Below are 24425 nucleotides of genomic sequence, written 5' to 3' on the forward strand. Positions count from 1 at the left end.
ACAGGAAAAACAAAAACACATGAAGCTGTGAAGATATGCATGTCCTCTGTGAATGCTCACCAAACCTCAAGGAACTCAGCAGAGAAGAATTTTAATAATAAAGAGGCTAAGTCAGCCCCATTTATTGGGTATCAGTCAGCTTCTTTCCCCAGTCATCTCTGTGGTTTCCCAACTGGCTTGTAACACAAAGGGGCCATGGTGGCAGGAATGAAAGTCATGCAGGGACCCAGCCACGTGGACTTCCACTCACCAAGGCCAATTGATGAATATTTAATTTGTCAGCAGTAAAGACCAATACTGAGCTCCACCTGAAGGCAGGTTGGGTACATCTGACTGCTTCCATTATGGAAGGAGCAGCATTTTGTACTTACTAATATAGATTTGTCTGCCCTGTTGGCAAGAGATCTAAATTACCCCCATGTATGTACTGGTTTCTAGGAAGACAGCTCTCCCACTTCAAAAGTGTCATGGAAATTTTGGCTCTTTGTGTATTAGTATATGTAACAGAACCAGTTTATTAATGACTGTGAGGAAGTTGGACTATCGATAAAGCCAAGATTTCTTTAATCTGTTCAGGATTTTATGCATATCTCTGAAATCCATCCATTAGAACAAAATTCACTTATGCAATATATCAGTAGTGTTAAGTGGCAACTTTCAAGGGAGAAATGATGAAAATAAAAATTAGCTCAAACACTGAAGTTGTGGTCAATTAATATTTCATAATGAATATTTTATTTATTTTATGTTAATGGAAATTAAGGAGAAATATGTAACTTAATTAGTCCTTTCTGGTGCCTACATACAGAATTATATCAGGAGAAGTTGTATGAAGAGTGAATAAAACAAAGCAACTATCTTTTATGGATTTTCATTAAAAATATAATTATAAAATTATCTATTTTTACTGTGTATGAATACATGGGATTGCTTAAATCCTCATCAATTTAATTAAATTTTACCTTTATTGTATTTATTAAAAAGTGATTTAAGGTAACATATATTTGCAAGGGGAAATACATACATAATCTGACATGTTCATCAGACTCTAGGACTTTTACTCTTATAAATTCCTTACAAAAAATGTTTGAGGTTAAAATTCTCAGTACCATTTAAAATAATAATCCTGAATTATACAAAACTTAAAGTGTCAACTTTTATACAAGCATGTTAGTGACAGATCTGTGATTCTAACTCACGTCTCTTTATTACTATTGCACTTCTCATTTTAGCATCTGTGTGACTAGAATTATTACTATATTTGAAATAACTGCCTTTTAAGTATTTATATCTACAAGTAGCAGTAGGATATTATTTTTATATTTGTAGCAAAATAATTCTGTATGCTACTGGCTTCTCAATAATATATTTTTCTCTATAATTCTAATTTTTCTGATCAAATAGTAAACTACCATTCAGAGATTTCAAATCCACTTTTTAATGTACATGTAAGCAGTATTTCCATTTAACCATATATTGGAATATATTCATTTACGCCTTTGGCAATACAATCTAATGAAATTCATCACTCACATACTTACATTTGTGGGCTGGAGGAAGCACAAGCTGGAATCAAGATTGCCAGGAGAAATATCAATAACCTCAGATAGGCAGATGACACCACCCTTATGGCAGAAAGTGAAGAAGAATTTAAGAGCCTCTTGATGAAAGTGAAAGAGGAGAGTCAAAAAGTTGGCTTAAAACTCAACATTCAGAAAACAAAGATCATGGCAAATAGCTGGGGAAAGAATGGAAACAGTGGCTGACTTTATTTTTCTGGGCTCCAAAATCATTGCAGATACTGATTGCAGCCATGAAATTAAAAGATGCTTACTCCCTGGAAGGAAAGTTATGATCAACCTAGACAGCATATTAAAAAGCAGAGACATTACTTTGCCAACAAAGGTCCATCTAGTCAAGGCTATGGTTTCTCCAGTGGTCATGTATGGATATGAGAGTTGGACTGTGAAGAAAGCTGAGTGCAAAAGAATTGATGATTTTGAACTGTGGTGTTGGAGAAGACTCTTGAGAGTCTCTTGGACTGCAAGGAGATCCAACCAGTCCATCATAAAGGAGATCAGTCCTGGGTGTTCATTGGAGGGACTGATGTTGAAGCTGAAACTCCAATACTTTGGCCACCTGATGTGAAGAGCTGACTCATTTGAAAAGATCCTGATGCTGGGAAAGATTGAGGGCAGGAGGAGAAGGGGACGACAGAGGAGGAGATGGTTGGATGGCATCACTGACTCAATGGACATGGGCTTGGGTGGACTCTGGGAGTTGGTGATAAACCAACTTTCATATTGTTGAGGATGACCCAGAGGGATGGAATGGGGAGGGAGGAGGGAGGAGGGTTCAGGATGGGGAACACATGTATACCTGTGGCGGATTCATTTTGATATATGGCAAAACTAATACAATTATGTAAAGTTTAAAAATAAAATAAATTAAAAAAAAAAAGTTCAGTTCAGTTACTCAGTTGTGTCCGACTGTTTTCAACCCCATGGACTGTAGCACACCAGGCTTCCATGTCCATCACTAAATACCAGAGCTTCCTCAAGCTCGTGTCCATTAAGTCAGTGATGCCATCCAACTATCTTATCCTCTGTCCTCCCTGTCTCCTCCCACCTCCAATCTTTCCCAGAATCAAGGTCTTTTCCAATGAGTAGTTCTTCATATCAGGTGGCCAAAGTGTTGGAGTTTCAGGTTCAGAATCAGTCCTTCCAATGAATATTCAGGACTGATTTCCTTTAGGATGGACTGGGATCTCTTTGCAGTCCAAGGGACTCTTAAGAGTCTTCTCCAACACCACAATTCAAAAGCATCAATTCTTAAGCACTCAGCTTTCTTTATAGTCCAACTCTCACATCCATACACGACTACATAGCTTTGACTAGATGGACTTTTGTTGGCAAAGTAATGTCTCTGCTTTTTAATATGCTTTCTAGGTTGGTCATAGTTTTCTTCCAAAGAGCAAGTGCCTTTTAATTTCATGGCTGCAGTCACCATCTGCATTGATTTTGGAGCCCCCAAAAATAAACTCTGTCACTGTTTCCTTATTTCCCTATTTATTTGCCATGAAGTGATGGGACTGGAAGCCATGATCTTAGTTTTCTAAATGTTGAGCTTTAAACCAACTTTTTGACTCTCCTCTTTCACTTTCATCAAGAGGCTCTTTAGTTCTTCTTCCCTTTCTGCTATAAGGGTGGTGTCATCTGCATATTTGAGGTTGTTGATATTTCCCCAGGCAATCTTGATTCCAGCTTGCTCTTCACCCAGCCCTGCCTTTCTCATGATGTACTCTGCATATGAGTTAACTAAGCAGGGTGACAATATACAGCCTTGACATGTTCCTTTCCCAATTTGGAACCAGTCCATTTTTCCATGTCCAGTTCTAACTGTTGCTTCCTGACCTGCATACAGATTTCTCAGGAGGCAAGTCAGGTGGTCTGCTTTTCCCATCTCTTGAAGAATTTTCCACAGTTTATTGTGATCCACACAGTCAAAGGCTTTGGCACAGTCAATAAAGCAGAAATAGATGTTTTTCTGGAACTCTCTTGCTTTTTCCATGATACAGCGGATGTTGGCAATTTGATCTGTTTCCTCTACCTTTTCTAAATACAACTTGAACATCTGAAAGTTCACAGTTCACATACTGTTGAAGCCTGGATTCAAGAATTTTGAGCATTACTTTGCTAGAGTTTGAGATGAATGCAATAGTGCAGTAGTTTGAGCATTCTTTGGCTTTGCCTTTCCTTGGGATTGGAGTGAAAACTGACCTTTTCCAGTCCTGTGGCCACTGCTGAGTTTTCCAAATTTGCTGGCATATTCAGTGCAGCACTTTCACAGCATCATCTTTCAGAATTTGAAATAGCTCAACTGGAATTCCATCACCTCCACTAGCTTTGTTCATAGTGATGCTTTCTAAGGCCCACTTGACTTCACATTCCAGGATGCCTGGCTCTAGTTGAGTGATCACACCATTGTGAGTATCTGAGTATCTGGAGATCTTTTTGAAAAGTTACCTTGCCACTATTTAACATATATATATATATATTTGGAGAGGGCAATGGCAACCCACTCCGGTACTCTTGCCTAATCCCATGGATGGAGGAGCCTGGTAGGCTGCAGTCCATGGGGTCACTAAGAGTCGGGCACAACTGAACGACTTCACTTTCATTTTTCACTTTCATGCATTGGAGAAGGAAATGGCAACCCACTCCAGTATTCTTGCCTGGAGAATCCCAGGGACAGAGGAGCCTCGTGGGCTGCCGTCTATGGGGTCGCACAGAGTCGGACACAACTGAAGTGATTTTATATTTATATATATATATATATATGTATTCATATAGATATAAATACAGATATAGATAGATATGTATTTAATGAGGCCAAGAAGAGTCAAGAGGCCAAGAAGAGGCCAGGAAGAGTTACTTCCTTTGTTAAGGGAAGTAACAAAATGTGCACACTGCCCAGACACATGTTATAAATTAAAATGGTCAATGCATGATAAATGTAAAAGATTTTTAAAAGCTTTACCCCAAAGATTGGCAATTTAAATGTCTAATATTCCAGACAATATCTGAACTTTCTGAACTCTGGTGCCAATGATAAAATGTGTGTTCTATGGCAGTTCTAGATAGTATATTGCAATTTTATAGGCATTTGTTTTCAGTTGTGCTTCTTAATTTGGGGGTATTTTATTCACTTTACTCTTAGGTGAAAAGATATCCTATTTTTTCCTTAAGGTCGAGTTCTAAATTCTTGCATTGGATGCAAACTCTAGAAAGAGTCATTGGGCTGAAACTTGATTTTAGTTCACAAAATTTATCATTTAGGCCACATCCTCAAGGTTGCTCTCAGTACCTGTTCATGTGACCAGAGCAAAAACATTTTTCATGATTATAATCAGAACTGTAGCTTGTATTCAAGGAAGAAAACAAGTTTGTTGTGAAAAGGTAAGGTGTCATTTTCTTGAGGTTGATTATAACTTCCCACATTTGTTTGAAACATCTTGCCATGGAGTCTAGGACATTTCCCAAATATGAGTAAAGTCATTCTGTTTTCATTTTCTCAAAAGAGTTGTATTCTGATTCAATAGGTAAATATATGTCTATACTTCATCTTATTCATCTGAAAAGTATATTCTTTCTTTCAGTTGAGTGTGAGTTATTTTTGATTGAGAAAAAGTTATGTTAGCTGATTTGCAAAATGTTTCAAAGATTTCAAGGCACAAACTGACACTGTTATTTTCCTTTTATAATCCTTTAAGCATTCTGCTTTAGTTTATGTATCATATTCATCATCTAGCATGAAAATCAATCCTAAAACATTTCAACACCTTAAAGAGAACTTTCATTTCCTATTTCCTTATCATCTATTGTAGAGGTTAATGTTTATCAGACTTTCCATTTCATCATAACCAAGCGGTGATAAGATTTTTTAAAATTATGTTTTATGAAAATGAACTACCCACAAGATAATTTAAATGCAATTTGTTGTGCAAGAAATATTTTCTTTAAAAACGTTAATTGATCTCAGTGTTCAGACATTAATTTAAAAGCACAGTGCTATGTAATTAAGGCTGACTATACCTGTTTGTATTGTCTCTGAGATATGATTATTTCTCAGTAGTATAATAATCTCTAATGAAAATCAAGTCATAAGTTCATGGCAACATAATGAATTTTCGGTTGGAAATAAAACTTATAAAAAAGCGGTGATAGGAATACTTAGTCATTTTGGAAGATGGAAAAAGAGCAAGACATAAACTAAGAGCTCCCTTGAAGAGTAACATGGTAATTACACACATATTTGAAAAACACTTGTTTGCTCCTTGCACTTAATTAGTATTTACCTTAATTATTTAATTCAGTGCAGCTGTCAAGAAAATATACTGAGGATTTGGGGAGGAAATTATTTATATTTCATTAGTTATATCAGTGGTCTTCCCTGGTGGCTCAGCTGGTAAAGAATCAACCTGCCAATGTAGGAGATGCAAGAGATGCAGGTTTGATCCCTTGGTCGGGAAGATCTCCTGGAAAAGGAAATGGCAACCCACTTCAGTATTCTTGCCTGGAAAATTCTATGGACAGAAAAGCCTGGCAGGCTACAGACCAAGGGGTCACAAAGAGTCGGACGTGACTGAGGGTGCATGCACACACACACACAATTATATCAGTAGGTGTACTACTAAGATTATTTTAGATTTAACATTTTGTGTGGGAGCATAACTTGGAGAATAAGTAAAGAGGAATCACTTTATTACTCTATTTTGAAACACATTTGAGTCAAAGTGATTGTCACTGAATTGGGAATGTTGAAATTTTATAAATGCATTAATAAAGTCAAATGAAGTCAAATATGTACATTTGTTTTCCAAAAATCCTTAACATGTTTTGAAATAAAATATAATATCTGTTATAAGGCATTACAAGGCATATTACATTAACTATAACAGGATTGGTAAATAAAATTGTATTTGGAATGGAGAATTAGGACTTTTTGAAAAAGTAGTAAATTCAAACATTGTATCAAAGAAGAAGTATATCACCCTAATTTTCTTTTTGTGTGAAATCTATTATGTCTATCGGGAAAAAAAGTCAGATATTTCCTCTTAATACTTAGAAAAATTTGTTTCAAGCCAGGACTGGAGAAGAGATGTGTTGAGATTAACTACCAGTCAGCAGAACAAGATGCAACAAGAGCTCAAGTGGTTTTCACCCACTATACAATTCAGGATATAGACATACAGATGAGAAGGGATATTTTGAAATGAAAATGAATAGTACATAAATTGTGTTCCAGCAATAGTTGGGCCAATAAGTGATAACACATGAAACAGTATTCAAATCTGCAAGCAGAGTACCTCGAGGAGCTACTGATATTGGAAGAGAGAGTCTAATCAAGGAAGATAATAGTAGATCAAAGTGATTCCATTTTCTGGAGAATCAGAGAACTAGGCATACAAACAATACCTGAATTTACACAGAGAAGAGGTAGTTATCCAAACATTTAAACAAGATTATAATATAAAGTCCAGGTCAGTAAGTAAAAGACATAGATAATTTATTGCCTAAGCAGGACTAACAGAAACATTGACTTGAAAGGTTACTGTGAGACTGATCCAATCATTCCCCATTCCCTCCTCCCAATGCTGTGTAGGATCCTGCTTGATTTCTAAGTTTCGAAACAAAGGTAAGATTTCTTAGTGCTAGGTACACAGTAAGCTTCAATAATAATATTTTCTTTTGGGGAGATTATCCAAACTGAATTGCAAAACTGAATACGAGTAGAGAAAAAGAAAGGGACCATGTCCAGATATAACATAAATATTTAGCTACAGATTGAAACTATTTTTTTGAGTTTATTTCCTGTAAATAAAGGAGAAGGGAGTAACAGATGATGAGATGGTTGGATGGCATGCATCACCGACTCAATGGACATGAGTTTTAGCAAACTGTGGGAGATAGTGAAGGACAGGGAAGCCTGGCGTGCTGCAGTCCATGGGGTCACAAAGAGTCAGACACGACTTAGCAATTAAGCAACAACAACCGAAAATGAAGCCCTACGACAGGTTAGTGTCCTTATAAGAAGAGGAAGAACCAGAGCTTTCTCTTTTTCCTCCATATGAGGACACAATGAGAAGATGGCCACCTATGAGCTGGGAATGGAATCACCTGACGTATTAGTCTTGGACATCCCAGCCTCCAGACCTTTAAGAAAATACTTTCCTATCGTGTAAGGCACCTGGTCTATAGTATTTCATTATGGGAACATAAGCTGACTGACAAATTTCTATACATCCTTGTTTTGGAGTTTATTATATTCTATATTTTTTGTTAACTTCCCATGAGTTCTTAAATTCCATTTTCATAAATAATGCTTTGAAGTCATCTGCAAATAATAGGTACTTGTCACACTGCTCTCCTTGAAGTTATCACTCACTAAAATATAGTAGCATATAGTTGATATATGGCCACTTAGTAAAATATAGTTAAATCAATAAGTTAAATGAATACAAGCCAATTAGAACAAAAATGGTATGGAGAGGGAGGAGGGAGGAGGGTTCAGGATGGGGAACATGTGTATACCTGTGGCGGATTCATGTTGATATACGGCAAAACCAATACAATATTGTAAAGTTAAAAAATAAAATAAAATAATAAAAAAAGAAAGTAAAAAAAAAGAATGATATTTTCTGATATGCCAGAGGTTTTTTAATTACAAATTTTGCTTTGTTAACTACCAAGTAATAGATTAAAAACTAATTATTATTTGGGACCTAAAAGAGTGAAGTATAATCAATAGTTAAGTAGAAAGAAATTGAATTTTTATATGTTTCATCAACACATGGGAAAATTTATTTGGCTGTCAAAATATCACCTCTCACCATCCATAAAATCATTTCATTATGATGGACCCTAGTATCTGTTCATATTTTGGTAAATTATTGCTGTTGGAGAAAAATAAATCACATGGTTTCCAGGCATAAGGGCAAAATTCTCTTGGGTCATTTAGTAATATCTTCTTTCTAAAATAATCAGCAGATAGATGAGATGTGAAACTAAGTGTCAAAGGGCAAACCTACATGTTCTGACTTGTAAAAACAAACAAAGAGAAAAATGAGCTTACTTTCATTTCTTCATACAGCACAGATGGAATTTTAGATGCATTATATTTTATTTAAATGTTAAGTGCCATCTAATACTGTATAAGTAACTGTATAATTAATAATGAATTTCCTTAGTGAACTATATGGCATATTATTGGTGCAAGTTAAAGTCATGTAAAGTATATAGATATACTTGTGTTTCTAACCACAAAAAGCAAAAATGGATTATTTCACAAAAAGCAAAAAATCATTTCTTTCTCACATTGATAGATTGTCAGAAAAGGACAATACACTTAGAAGTTTTAATAGTCTAAACAATTTTTGAGAGTAGGACAAAAATGTGCCAATTTATATTTTGCCATATTCATGTCATTTGAACTTACCAACTCTAAAAACTGGCCTTGCATTCTGCATTTTACAAATGAAGTTTGTAACTGAGGTTAAGATGGTTTCAATAAACTGTTCAACATCAAACTACCAGTAAGTGTGTCAAAGCCAGAACTGAAAATAGACGTGGCCTGTTTAACATTGGAGACATATCATAATCTAAGCTCAGGAAATCATACACCAATTTTCTTTATTTCCTCCTCAGCTATCTAACATCAGAGGTAAGATTGTCACATGGTGTGTAGTGGAAAGGAGAAGTTAAGAGGCGGACAACCTCATATTTGTAGTCCATATATATTAAAAAAATAAGAAGTACCAAATTGGATGGTGTTAGTTGTCAGTTCAGTTCAGTTCAGCCACTCAGTTGTGTCCAACTTTTTGTGACCCCATGGACTGCAGCACACCAGGCCTCCCTGTCCATCACCAACTCCCGGAGTTTACTCAAACTCATGTCCATTGAGTTGGTGATGCCATCCAACCACCTCATCCTCTATAGTCCCCTTCTCTCACCTTCAATCTTTCCCAGCATCAAGGTCTTTTCAAATGAGTCAGCTCTTTGTATCAGGTGGCCCAAGTACTGGAGTTTCAGCTTCAACATCAGTCCTTCCAATGAACATCCAGGACTGATTTCCTTTAGGAAGGACTGGTTGGATCTCCTTGCAGTCCAAGGGACTCTCAAGAGCCTTCTCCAACACCACAGTTGAAAAGAATCAATTTTTCAGTGCTCAGCTTTTTTTGTAGTCCAACTCTCACATCCATACATTACTACTGAAAAAACCATAACCTTGACTAGATGGACCTTTGTTGGCAAAGTAATGTCTCTGCTTTTTAATATACTGTCTAGGATGGTCATTACTTTTCTTCCAAGAAGTTAACATCTTTTAATTTAATGGCTTCAGTCACCATCTGCAATGATTTTGGAGCCCCCAAAAATAAAGTCTGCCACTCTTTCCACTGTTTATCCATCTATTTGCCATGAAGTGATGGGACAGGATGCAATGATCTTTGTTTTCTGAATGTTGAGCTTTAAGCCAACTTTTTCACTGTCCTAGTTTTTAGTTAATTGTAGTAGTAGTTAGTTGTAAATTTCATGTTAAAAATTAGGATATAGAAAAATTCATGTGTAAATTCCTACAACTATTTTTATTAGTGTAAGTAATCAATGTAGTCATTTCTCCAAACCTTCAGTTACACTTACTCTGCACGAATCAAACAGTTTTTCAATTTGACCAGCTGGACTATATACAAGGCCAATATTCTGGTAGGATTTTCCAAACAAAATTTAGTTCCTTTTTTAACATTAAAAAAATAGTATTAATATTGAAGAATTAAAATCAAGTATTAAAGGAATTGTACTGGAATATTGATTATGCAATTCTAATCCATTCTTGGCTGCTGCCCTCCAGCAAAGCCCTTATCTGTCTCCAATGTAATGATTAAAAAAAAAAGTGAACATATTCCCTCAATGGTCTGGACATTCATCTTCTTAACATTATAAGATCATGGAGAAGTTTCAAAGATTTGGATCGATTTCTTGAGCTAATATTTGGACTGATTTTAGAGATATTAAATGCTGTAAAAATGTTTTCTCATGTTGTATAGTTCTAATTCAAAGTACTTAAGTTGGTGGGTAGAAGGGAAGGAAAGAGTCTTTATGTTCTTGTGATTGACTATTATTACATTACCAGAGCTTAAAAAGACAAAAGAGGCCAACCTGCAAAATCTGCCAGGTCCTCAATTGGCTGATGTCCAGGTACCTTTCAGTGGCTACCAGAAAGAGTTAACACTCTTTTCTTTCTGTTTTTCATGTTAGTCATTTAGTCGTATCCAACTCTTTGTGACCCCATGGACTGTAGCCTGCCAGCCCCCTCTGTCTATGGGATTTTCCAGGTAAGAATACAGGGGTGGATTGCCATTTCCATCTCCATGGATCTTCCTGACCCAGGGATCAAACATGGATCTCCTCTGTTGCAGGCAAATTCTTTACCATCTGGGAAAGTCTTTCTGTTTTAGGATTACCTAAAACACATTTTCTCACTGTCTCCAGTTTCTTATATCCATGAGATGCTTTCATCTTCTCCTCTAAGTTCCAGTTGTCACTAAACCTCAATCTGTTCACTTTCTGCTGCTGCTGCTGCTAAGTCGCTTTAGTCGTGTCTGACTCTGTTCGACCCCATAGACAGCAGCCCACCTGGCTCCCCCGTCCCTGGGATTCTCCAGGCAAGAACACTGGAGTGGGTTGCCATTTCCTTCTCCAATGCATGAAAGTGAAAAGTGAAAGTGAAGTTGCTCAGTCCTGTCCGACTATCAGCCACCCCATGAACTACAGCCTACCAGGCTCCTCTGCCCATGGGACTCTCCAGGCAGGAGTACTGGAGTGGGGTGCCATTGCCTTCTCTGTTCACTTCTAACACTCCCTAAAATTTCCCCTAACATTCATTGCATTTTGACAGAACTGTCAACTTGCCTATGAGTTCTATTGACGCTTCAAGAGTGAGTTTGAGAAAAGAAGGCATTCAGTTCAGTTCAGTCACTAAGTCGTGTATGATTCTTTGTGACCGCATTGACTGCAGCACTCCAGGCCTCCCTGTTCATCACCAATTCACAGAGTTTACTCAAACTCATGTCCATCAAGTCGGTGATATCATCTAACCATCTCATCCTCTGTTGTCCCCTTCTCTTCCCTCCTTCAATCTTTCCCAGCATCCAGATCTTTTCAAATGAGTTAGCTCTTCACATCAGTGGCCAAAGGATTAGAGTTTCAGCTTCAGCATCAGTCCTTCCAATGAATATTTAGCACAGATTTCCTTTAGGATGGACTTGTTGGATCTCCTTGCAGTCCAAGGGACTCTCACGTGTCTTCTCCAACATCACAGTTCAAAAGTATCAGTTCTTCGGCACTCAGCTTTCTTTATAGTCCAACCCTCACATCCATACATGACTACCGGAAAAACCATAGCTTTGACTACATGGACATTTGTTGGCAAAGTTATGTCTCTGCTTTTTAATATGCTGTCTAGGTTGGTCATAACTTTTCTTCCAAGGAGCAAGCATCTTTTAATTTCATGGCTGCAGTCACCACCTGCAGTGATTTTGGAGTCCAAAAATAAAGTCTGTCACTGTTTCCACTGCTTCCCCAACTATTTTCCATGAAGTGATGGGACCAGATGCCATGATCTTAGTTTTCCAAATGTTGAGTTTTAAGCCAACTTTTTTCACTCTCCTCTTTCACTTTATCAAGAGGCCTTTTAGTTCTTCTTTGCTTTCTGCCATAGGGTGGTGTTATCTGCATATCTGAGGTTATTGATATTTCCCCAGGCAATCTTGATTCCACCTTGTGCTTCATCCAGCCCAGAGTTTCTCATGATGTACTCTGCAGGTAAGTTAAATAACCACGGTGACAATATACAGCCTTGACGTATTCCTTTCCCAGTTTGGAACCAGTCCATTGTTCCATGTCCAGTTCTAACTGTTGCTTCCTGACCTGCATACATATTTCTCAGGAGGTCTGAAATTCCCATCTTTTAAGATCTGGTGGTCTGGTATTCCCATCTCTTTCAGAATTTTCCACAGTTTGTGGTGATTCACACAGTCAAAGGCTGTGGCACAGTCAATAAAGCAGAAGTAGATGTTTTTCTGGAACTCTTTTGCTTTTTTGATGATCCAACGGATGTTGAAAATTTGATCTCTGGTTCCTCTACCTTTTTTAAATCCAGCTTTAGCATCTGGAAGTTCACGGGTCATGTACTATTGAAGCCTGGCTTGGAAAATTTTGAGCATGACTTTGCTAGTGTTTGAGATGAGTACAGTTGTGTGGTAGTTTGAGCATTCTTTGGCATTGCCTTTCTTTGGGATTGGAATGAAAACTGACCTTTTTCAGTCCTGTGTCCACTGCTGAGTTTTCCAAATTTGCTGGCATATTGAGTGCAGCAGTTTCACAGCATCATCTTTTAGAATTTGAATAGCTCACCTGGAATTCCATCACCTCCACTAGCTTTGCTCCTGGTGATGCTTCCTAAGGCCCACTTGACTTTGCATTCCAGGATGTCTGGCTCTAGGTGAGTGATCACACGCTGTGATTATCTGGGTCATGAAGATCTTTTTTCTATAGTTCTTCTGTGTATTGTTGCCACCATTTCTAGATATCTTCTGCTTCTGTTAGGTCCATAACATTTCTTTCCTTTATGGCCCATCTTTGCATGAAATGTTCCCTTGGTATCTCTAATTTTCTAGAAGAGATCTCTAGACTTTCCCATTCTATTATTTTCCTCTATTTCTTTGCATTTGTCACTGAGGAAGACTTTCTTATCTCTCATTGCTGTTTGGAACTCTGCATTCCAATGGGTATATCTTTACTTTTCTCTTTTGTCTTTCATTTCTCTTCTTTTCTCAGCTTTTTGTAAGGCCTCCTCAGACAGCCATTTTGCATTTTTGAGTTTTGTTTTCTCGGGGATGGTCTTGATCCCTGCCTCCTGTACAATGTCACAAGCCTCCATCCATAGTTCATCAGGCACTCCGTCTATCAGATCTAATCCCTAATCTAATTCAAGGGATTCTAATCCCTTGAATCTCTTTATCACTTCCACTGTATAATTGTAAGGGATTTGATTTAGGTCATATCTGGTGATCTAAGTGGTTTCCACTACTTTTGCAATTTAAGTCTGAATTTAGCAATGAGGAGTTTTTCTTAAAGAAGGCATGGCTCACCTTATTTCTTTACTTCATCATAAAATGGAGATATAGTTTTCACTGTCACAATTTAAAATTAACAATATTTAAGGGTATGACCTGTGACATATTATTACAATTTGAATAACACTGATGAATCAATCTAAAATTTAATGGAATAAGCATAAATAGATAATATTAGTGTCAAAAGCCAGAGCAATATATTCTGAGGAATTATAATGATAATATTCTTTGGCACACTGTGATTTTCTTTGGGTGTGAAGAAATAAGAATTCCAATAATTGCAACTTTTAAAAGTAGGTTGTAATTTCCACATCAAATATTTCAATATTTGAAATTTTCCTTTCAGAGTTCAAACTATCATATCTATAGGATAAATAGTTTATTATCTAATTTTAGAATGTGACCATAGCATTCTTCATTGAACATGATAGTGGCATTTTAACACATTTTTTGTAATTATGCTAGGCTAACCGAATGAAGAAAAGACCAATTTAACCTGTATAATTTCAGACTGTTTTACTAATGCAATAGTACATAGAAAATTATAGACAAATATGAATAAAATCTGTATTAGGGACTTCCCTGGAGGTCCAATAGTTGAGAATCTGTCTACCAATGCAGGGGGCACAGATGGGTTCAATAGCTGGCCCGGGCAGATCCCACGTACATCAGAGCAACTAAGCCCATGCCCCACAACTACTGAAGCCCATGAGTCCCAGAGCCTGTGCTCCACAGTAAAAGAAGCCATCACAATGAGAGGCCTGCACTCCAAAACTAAGAGAGTAGCCCCTACTCGCCACAACTGAGAAGGCCTCCATGCAGCGACAAAGACTCAGCATAGCCAAAAATAGGTAAAACTTTAAGATTGCAACAAAGGAGTAATATGACTTTAACCCACATGTGCATTGCCATATACTTTGAATGGACTTTATTTTTAGACTAATTTAGATTGACAGAAAAATCAACTTGGAGGACTTCCCTGGTGGTCCAGTGGTTAAGACTCTGTGCTCCCAATACAGGGGGCCCAGGTTCAATCCCTGTTCAAGGGACTAGATCCCACATGCAGCAACTGAAGCTCCTGCCTGCCATCCTGCCACAGGATGAAGATCAATGGTCCTGTCTGCCGCAACTAAGACCTAATGCATCCAAAATAAATAATTACATGAAAAATAATAGAAAAGGAAAAGAGACATGAAGATAGTTCGGAACAGAAAGCTAGCATATATTCCATACCCAGTTTACACAATTTTTAACATTTCACAATGGTATGTTACAACTTTTACAAATATTGAAGAAATACCGATTCATTATCCCTAAAGTCTATATTCTATGCAGATCTCCTAAATTTTCATATAATGTCCTTTTTCTGTTGCACCATCCCATTGCACTTCACATTTCATTGTCAAGAGTCCTCTCGGCTATGACAGTTTCTCAGACCAAGAGGAAACACTTCCAGACTTGATTGAAGAGACTCTGCATCAGCTCGATACAATGGGCTTTGAGGCGAATATAATAATCTGTTGAGATGCTTGTTCTGGAATTAAATGTGCTCTGTGGGTAAGATAAAATAAACAACCAGCTGTTAAACTGTAAACTGGCTGTTTGAGCGGAAACTGATAGCTATTCTTGAAGTCTTTTCTCCCCATCTTCCTCTGCGGTGTAATATTCAGTTTGGCACATATTTTTCTAAAATAAGATCTCTATTCTCCATCTTCTTTTGTAGCTGAGCGAATACATGGGACTATATTCTGATAAATCAAAAAAGTTTGGGGTATTGAGAGGCGGTTTCTAGAACCCTTCCTTAAAGAGTGGTTTGGGAATGACCTTTGTTTCTTTTTCTTAATTCCTTGTCTTTGTTCTGCTTCCTCCTGGAGTAAAGTCAGAGTCATGGACCATGAAGGTCAGGTTGTAGAAGGTGGAATTGTCAATGCAACTTGATCCTAGGTCTCTGAGAACTTAATGTCACAGAGCCTGCATGACTGCTCTTATTTGCATTCCTATGAGTTTTTATTTTAGATGTAAATGAAACTGTCATTTTACTTTTATTTATTGGATTATAATTGCTTCTTAATATTGTTTTAGTTTCTGTTGTACAACAAAGTGAATTAGCTATATGTGATAGATACATCTCTTCCTTCTTGAGCCTCTTCCCACCCCATCCCAATCCTCTTGGCCATCACAAAGCACTGAGCTGAGCTCCCTGTGTTATACAGCGGGTTTCCACTAGCTATCTGTTTTACACATGGTAGTGTAAATACGTCAGTGACACTCTCTCAGTTCATCCCACTCTCTCCTCCCCAATCCCATGTTCACAAGTCTGTTCTCTATGTCTGTGTCTCTATTCCTGCCTTGCAAATAAGTTCATCTGTGCCATTTTCTTAAACTTCACTTATTCTGGGATTTTTTTTTTTTAATTTTCATTTACAGCATAGTCCAACCAAAACCAATACAATTAATAAAGGCAGGTGTTTGTTACACAGATTAGAATGTGGGACATCATTGGCTTCTTTTTCTGTTAATTCTTCTTGTATCAATAACATGCCTGTGCATGTTTTCTGATTAAACATGCAAGCTAATTTGTTCCTTGGGTCAATGGGAGGGTATCTTCTGAAATATTACCTCATGAGTAATGGTGGGAAACTGTCAGATTTTGCTTTTCAAGAGCAGAGACAAATATGATCATGCTTTGAATGGTATGAGTAATAAAACCTTTGCTCCCTTAAACAGGAGTCTTGTGTTATTTACTAGAATTCATGAAACTATGATATATTAACACGTTAGCTCACACCGAAAAAATGTCAGACACTTCATAGTTCTGGATATAGTAAACATTATCAAGGAGTTATCTAAGGCAGGGGAGGCCTCTGCATAGTTTCCAGACAAAGGCAATTCTCCTCTAGCAAGGAAGAGAGCAGTCCACTTTTGCTTGTCCAGAGGTTTCAGGGGAATCTGTGAATTCAAGTTTCTCTAGCACATTCACCGGCATCTCCTTATCTCATGTGGCTGGAACTCTCTCCTTCCCTACCAGGGACCAACTCCCCTATAGGGACTTGCACTGGCTGTGGATTCAACCATCGTAGCGATTTAGTTACTCTATCATTTTTCCTCAACCAGATTTTCCATCACACTTGGCTCTGGTTACTGGAGGAGAGGGTATTTCCCAGTGATTATATAAAGCCCATCTGACTGTCACACCTTACTTTGAATTGCTTTTTGGTTGAACTGACCTTGCAAGTTACTTCTTTAAAAGGGTGTTAATTATTTGATATTCTTCAGCTGCTCAGCTGTGTCTGACTCTTTGTGACCCTGTGGACTGCAGCACACCAGGCTTCCATGTCCTTCACCATCTCCCGGAGCTTGCTCAAACTCACGTCCATTGAGTCGATGATACCTTCCAGCCATCTAATCCTCTGTTGCCCCCTTCTCCTCCTGCCCTCAACCTTTCCCAGCATCAGAGTCTTTTCCAATGAGTTGGCTCTTTACATCAGGTGGCCAAAATATTGTTAAGAAAAATCAACTGACTTAACTGCCTTTATAATTCACTGGCCCTGATAATTTTCAAATGTTTCTTATTTTTGGACAATTCTAAAACTATTATACTGGCCAGTGTATTTCCTTTTACCTGAATACCGTTGTAATTCAACTCAGATAAGAGTCTTATTAAGCATGATGCTGCCCAAGAAAGAAGGTAGATATTTTTGTCTACCACATTGTATTAATCACTGATTAAACCCTTGACGCTTGCAGATTTCTCTGCAAGGAGCCAGATTCAAGTAGCCAGAGCAGACCTCAGTCAACAATATGTAAATGTTGGTGTTTAGAAGTCTAACTAATGGGCAGGAAAAACAACAACAACAACAACAAAGTAAGTACCAGGAGTATTGGTAAGACACTGCCAGCGTTACTTCTAATAAGGGCCTTCACATTAACACTGCAGAAGCATTTGTTTTTCCGAATTATAGCTGAAGAAGCATACATGTGAAGAGACATTTCTGAAAGTGGAAAATAGTGACAAATTGATTCACTTATTTTATTTACTAGCATTCACTCAAAAACTGCTTAGACTAGAAGCTTTTCTTTAAAACTGAGTGAAAAAGAAAAATAAATGTTTTTAATCGTATAGTCTACAATTTATTGATAATGGAAATGAAAAACCATAAAAGATAAAAATATAGTATAAACCATTTTAGGAAGTATCTCATATCTGAGACTCATTAAATAAATTATAAAAATGCCAAGTGGTTTAACAGCATTGAATTACAAATGTTAATTACTTGGAAATATCTCATTATTGGGACATTAAGAAAAGTAATAATAGTAAAATAATTTGAAAGTTCAGGTCAGATGATTATCAAAGAGGGAAAGTCAACCCATCCTGTGACTTAGTCAGATAGCTAAGGTTGAAAGTTACTGCTTTAGTGGAAACTGAGTGGTATAACTGTTAAGACAAGAGCTTTGTAATAAACTGAATCAGTGAAAGTAGAAAACATAAAACTGGATGGAATTCAGATGATTTGATGGATTTTTATCAATTTTGGACTGAGCAGTGCTGGGAAATTAACATTTTTAGGACAGAAATATCTCACTAACTCCACAATGTGATGTGAAATGCACATAATATAACATTTTAGATATAAAGGTGTAATGATACAGAAAATATGATCATATAAAAGTAAAAAAGTCACATTATAAAACACAAGAGATCTTTATTTAACTGTCATTACACTTAAATTGTGTTATTACAAAGGGAAGAGGCATAGAACATAAAATTGTTCTGAAATTTCATTAGTTTAATTAATTTAGTACGTTCATTTTAAAGCAGATGCTTGAGACTTGAATTTATCAAACATTTCAAATACTAGATTTATAAAAGAAAGTCCATATATGGATAATACTTTCTCTGATATTTCTAATATGGATGACCAGGTTCACAAACTATACTTACTCTATTTCCTTGTTAATTTTTTTTTTCTTTAAGATTTGGCATTTTATTACTTCTGAAAAGGAGACTAGATCTTGCACTTGGTACACTCTAGACAAGGCCACACATTTTCTTGCTCATGGGTAACTTTATTCATGGAAATAAGTTCACTCAGTGTTACTTCAGAGAAGGTAATGGCACCTCACTCCAGTACTCTTGCCTGGAAAATCCCATGGATGGAGAAGCCTGGTAGGCTGCAATCCATGGGGTTGCTGAGGGTCGGACAAGACTGAGCAACTTCACTTTCACTTTTCACTTTCATGCTTTGGAGAAGGAAATGGCAACCCACTCCAGTGTTCTTGCCTGGAGAATCCCAGGGATGGGGGAGCGTGGTGGGCTGCCTTCTATGGGGTCGCACAGAGTCGGACACGACTGAAATGACTTAGCAGTGCAGCGGTGTTGCTTACATTGATTGAGTTCTCATAATTTTTTGTTTTTGTTGAAGAAAACATATATATGGAAAAACTACATAAAACACATGCAGTTTAACAAAATTTTATAACGCAAGTACCCATTAAACCACTTAGCAATAAATAAAACACTGCCTCCATCTCCCAGTCATGTACTTTTCAAAGTAAAAATCAATAGCTCAATTATAGAACTAAGTAAAGGAACTACTATATTGACTTTCTATAGTCAATTGAACAAGTGTTTTATTTATTTATTCATTTATTTTTTACTTTACAATATTGTATTGGTTTTGCCATACATCAACATGAATTGGCCATGGGTGTACACGTGTTCCCAATCCTGAACCCCCCTCCCACCTCCCTCCTCATACCATCCCTCTGGGTCATCCCAGTGCACCAGCCCCAAGCTTCCTGTATCCTGCATCGAACCTGGGCTGGCGATTCATTTCTTATATGGTATTATACACTAAGGTCAGTATAGTATATACATATATACTATATGTATATATACACACATACATGTATGTGTGTATATATATACACACACACACACACACACATATATATTTAGTGAGTGTGTGCTAAGTCACTTCAGTGGTGGCTGACTTTGTGATCCTGTGGACCATAGCCCACTAGACTTCTCTGTCCATGGGAATTCTCCAGGCATGAATAATGGAGTTGCCATGCCCTCCTTCAGGGGATGTTCCCAAACCAGCTATGGAACCCATGTCTCTGGGGTTTCCTGCATTGGCAGGCAAGTTCCTTACCATTGGCACCACCTGGGAAGCCCATGTGTAAACATATATATACATACACATATATATAGTATATATTTGTGTATATGTATTTGCATATATTGGGATTGGGGGCAGGAGGAGAAGGGGACGACAGAGGATGAGATGGCTGGATGGCATCACTGACTCGATGGACGTGAGTCTGGGTGAACTCCGGGAGTTGGTGATGGACAGGGAGGCCTGGCATGCTGCGATTCATGAGGTTGCAAAGAGTCAGACACGACTGAGCGACTGAACTGAACTGAACTGATGGACATATATATTTGTGTATACATATAGATATATTTTAATATTTATATATTTATTTAAATATATATTCCAAATACCTTGTCTGATTTAAAAATTTCTGATTTATTAATTATACAGTAGTCATAAAATATATACTGAATGTTTTCAATCTTTTAAAGTTGTTGAAACAATATATATGGTTAGTCGCTTTTTTGTTTTTTTGAAATAAATGTTGAATTTTTTAGTAGTTTGAAATATAATTTATATGCCATATAATTCACTCACATAAAATGTAAAGTTCAACATTTTTTTAGTATATCCAAGTTTTGTGTTTTTCTCACCCTACTGATAACCAGTGTTGTGGGTATACTGAACCTGTGGTTCTTATGATTGCAAGACATTTTTTCTCATTAGTCATCAGGAAACCTTAGGGGAAAATGTTTATTACTTACAGGTCCTGGAAATATCATAGCATAGCTGAGGCTACACAGCTAGGTCCTAGGGAGAGAGAAAAAATAGGTAGAAAGAGAGAGCATGCCTGGGGTTTTATTTTTCTTGGGGTAGGGGCATAATTGGGAGTATAATTCAAGGACTCACTGTGTACTAGTGAGTTTAAAACGAAAACAGGAATTTAAAGGAAAATAAGAGAAGAAACAAGTGACCCAAATGATCAGTTATTAAAATCAACTCATATCTCCAAACCAAAGAAACCTAAGGTAGAAAGCTGGCTCGCAACTGATTTCTTCAAGATATTCTTGAAAAGGATACCTCTTTGATATGGATGCCATCATAACCAAAACTTGATTAAGTCTGGCATTTGCATTATCAAAACAAATAAACAAGACAAAACACCTCTCAGGGTTTACACTACAATTCAGTGCATAACCGTTACTGTCATCAATTTTGGAACATATTCACCACCTCCACAAGACAAATTGAACCTTTAGTTATCACTTCACTACACACTTCCCCATTCAACACTTCATCCCTAACAACTATACTACTTCCTGTCTCTATAGATTTCCCTTTTCTAGACTTTTATATGAATGGACTCATTTAGTATATGGCCTTTGTGATTGACTTTCTTCACTTAGCATGATGCTTTCAAGTTTTATCCATTTTGTAGCATGCATCAATACTTTGTGTTTTTTTTTACTAAATAATATTCCATTGCATGGAAATGTCATATTTTGTTTATATATTCATCCCTTAATGGATATTTGGAGTTTCTTACTTTTACTATTATGAATAATGCTGCTATAAATATTCCTGGTTTCTTTAGAACACATTGTAATTGCTCTCTGATATATGAACATTAAAATTATCAAGCACTATTTCATCTGCAGATCAAAAATTGAAGATCACAAGGATTTTCCACCATTTTATAATTTAAATCTTTTTGGCTGTATTTTATTATTAGGTAAGTATTTATAGCATTACTCTAATAAAAATAAATATCTTCTGGTTTGAAAGGACATCAACTAATATAGATTCAGAGTATCTGTCATATGCCATGCAAAATCATGAAAACAGCCCTACTTGATAGATTTTTAATTCTTGAAGTAATATTCCTTTATTCACCATAGGGAGATAAAGTAAAATTAAGAACCTCAGAATAGCAAAGCCTTGGAATAAAATGACATGCAAAAGCATGTCATATAAAAGCATTGAGCTAATTCTAATACAAATAGCTGAATTTTTATGCAAATCTATTTAACAATCATGTGCATGAGTCAATATCTTGACAGATACATTTTAGCAAAAAAACTGTCCACAGAGACTATAAAAATTAGTTCTAGAAATTCAGGAATGATGGAAAATAAATAATAATAAAGTTCTTGTATTGCTGAAATAAAACAATTTTTCAACCTTGACCCTGAAAATTCAGTAAACAAAGGATAGTTTTTTACATACACAGAAGTATATTTTAAGACATGGTATGTGGCTGTTAAATGTTTAAAGAAGAAGAAATGAAATTTAATGAAAGAAGTAACTAAAAAATTTATGTGTATGTGTGTGCTTTGTTTCTTTTTGATTATTCATCCTATGTGTGCATAAATAAAAATCAATTCATAAGGATAAAAAAATAAATACATCAGGTTATTTTAGATATAGGCATTATATTTCCACAAAAACACATTTATTACTTTTTAGAAATATTCTGGAAATATTCAAATCATTCAGAAAATATTGAAAGTAAAATTTTACATATATGTGTGGGTTTTTTTTCAAGTATGAATAGTACATGTATTTCTGGAAGCACAACTAAATTTTTAGTAATTTTTTTCTCTAAAAATAGTAATATTTGGAGAACCAAATGGGGTACTAAAACATAAGAGATTTTAGTATATATAATTCTTAAGTAATATACTTGAATATTTCAGGAGGATTGGTTTCTAAAGTACATAACAATAAAATTGTCACAATAAGACCATTATAACTGATATCAAAAGAGTAAATTAATTTTTAAAGAACTATTTCAAAATAAGAATTTTACTATAATTGATCCATAGTTGCCCCTCTCTTTTTTTAAGTCATCTAAAGAATTATAATCCCTATAGCATATGTATCAGTTAAAATCTGTACATAAATATGGAAGAAGAAAAAACAGTTATTGAGTTTTGCTGGGAAAATTGAATATTCCTGCCAACAAAAGATCTTTCTGTACAAACATACAAACAAGCAGTAGAGAAAAAGTCAATTACTAAGTAGGCATTCACATTTATGTAAGATAGTATGAAGGTGAATTTTTAAAGGAAAATGGAATATCACACAAATTTAAACAGTAAAGCAGAAGAAAGAATATTTAAAACTTCTCTTATCTCCTCTGGTGAGGAAAGAGTCACACCTCCTGACAGTCTCCTGTAAGTCTCCTCAGAGACCCCTGTTCTGGTGGAACATTTTTCACATATCTAGAGGTTATTTGGCCTGGAAACTTAAAGAAAAATTTACATTGTAAAAACTGGAGATTGGGCTTCATCCCTAGAGAGATTTATCTCTATTCTGTGTTAGAATCAGATTCACTTTGTCTCCAAAGAAATATAGTGAAGGAAGAAATGGAGAGAGAGAGAGTAAATGGTGTCTTATCCATTTATAAATAGAAAAAATGATTTTTATTTACCCTTACAATATTTTCAATGGAAAAATGACCATTGTTTAGAATAAACACGTATTTCTGGCTTACCTGTTTCTAGCCTTTGGTTGCCTTTGAAATATGTTAAAATTAAGTATATAAAAAGAACTAATGACAATACAGATGGAAGTAATTCTGTCCTATGAAGAGATTCACACTCCCTCTACACTCCCCCCACCACCCCCCCAAAAAAAACTGAAAAAAATAATTAGCAAGTTTATATTCTTGATCTATAAATGTATCTGCTCTTTGCATCTTCCTTTAACCTTGCTGTAAACACTTGCCTTATTTCTTAGCTAGCAATGAGTTAAAGAAAACTACTAACACATGTTGGCCTTATACCTCTGAGAAAGTCTTGGTCTTATTTTACTGAAAAATGTATTTGAACAGATATGTTTGGTAGTGCAAAACTTGAAAACCAATTCAAACTGACAGATTATACACAATAAAACACAATTGTATACTGGGATAAGCAAGGACTGGTGTGGAGATATTCAGTTACCTGCAAATGTTCACATAGAAGCATTTTGTTAGAAATGATGCGGATTCATTTTGATATTTGGCAAAACTAATACAGTTATGTAAAGTTTAAAAATAAAATAAAATTTAAAAAAAAAAAAGGAGAGGAACCTTGAAATAAAAAAAAAAAAAGGATTAAGACTTTCCACCATAGCCTAAAAGGGCCTGCATGAGCAGCCCTTACTTATATCTTAAATCTTATATTTCATTCTCTTGTATGGTCCAGTTACATTGGCCTTATTTGTCTATTTTAAAAATATTTTCTTGAATATAATAATCATACTTAAAAAAAAAAAAAGAAAAAAAAAAAGAAATGATGGGGCCATAGTTGCTCCTCCGAATATATAAAAAGTTGGTTAGTTGTTCAAAACAAAAGCAAAACTGATAAAACATAATTAATCAGAAGAACAAAAATCTGGTAAAGTGACATAAATAGGCAAGAGATGGGTGATGGTATATCATTAGAAACAACTTTGAAATGGTGAGGGGTGGGAGGTAGAAAAGGTCAAGGGTCCTCAGTCAAATCGGTTTTGTTAATGGCATTTTTTTTTTGTTTTGTTTAGTCTCTAAATCTAGACATTCCCTAGTTTTCACCCTGACAGAATAATACACATCAGAACTCCTAGAACACTGCTATCTTTTCATATTATAATCGATATTCAGTGTG

Source organism: Bubalus bubalis, chromosome 13 (assembly GCF_019923935.1).
Source record: "Bubalus bubalis isolate 160015118507 breed Murrah chromosome 13, NDDB_SH_1, whole genome shotgun sequence".
In the NCBI taxonomy this organism is placed as follows: domain Eukaryota; kingdom Metazoa; phylum Chordata; class Mammalia; order Artiodactyla; family Bovidae; genus Bubalus; species Bubalus bubalis.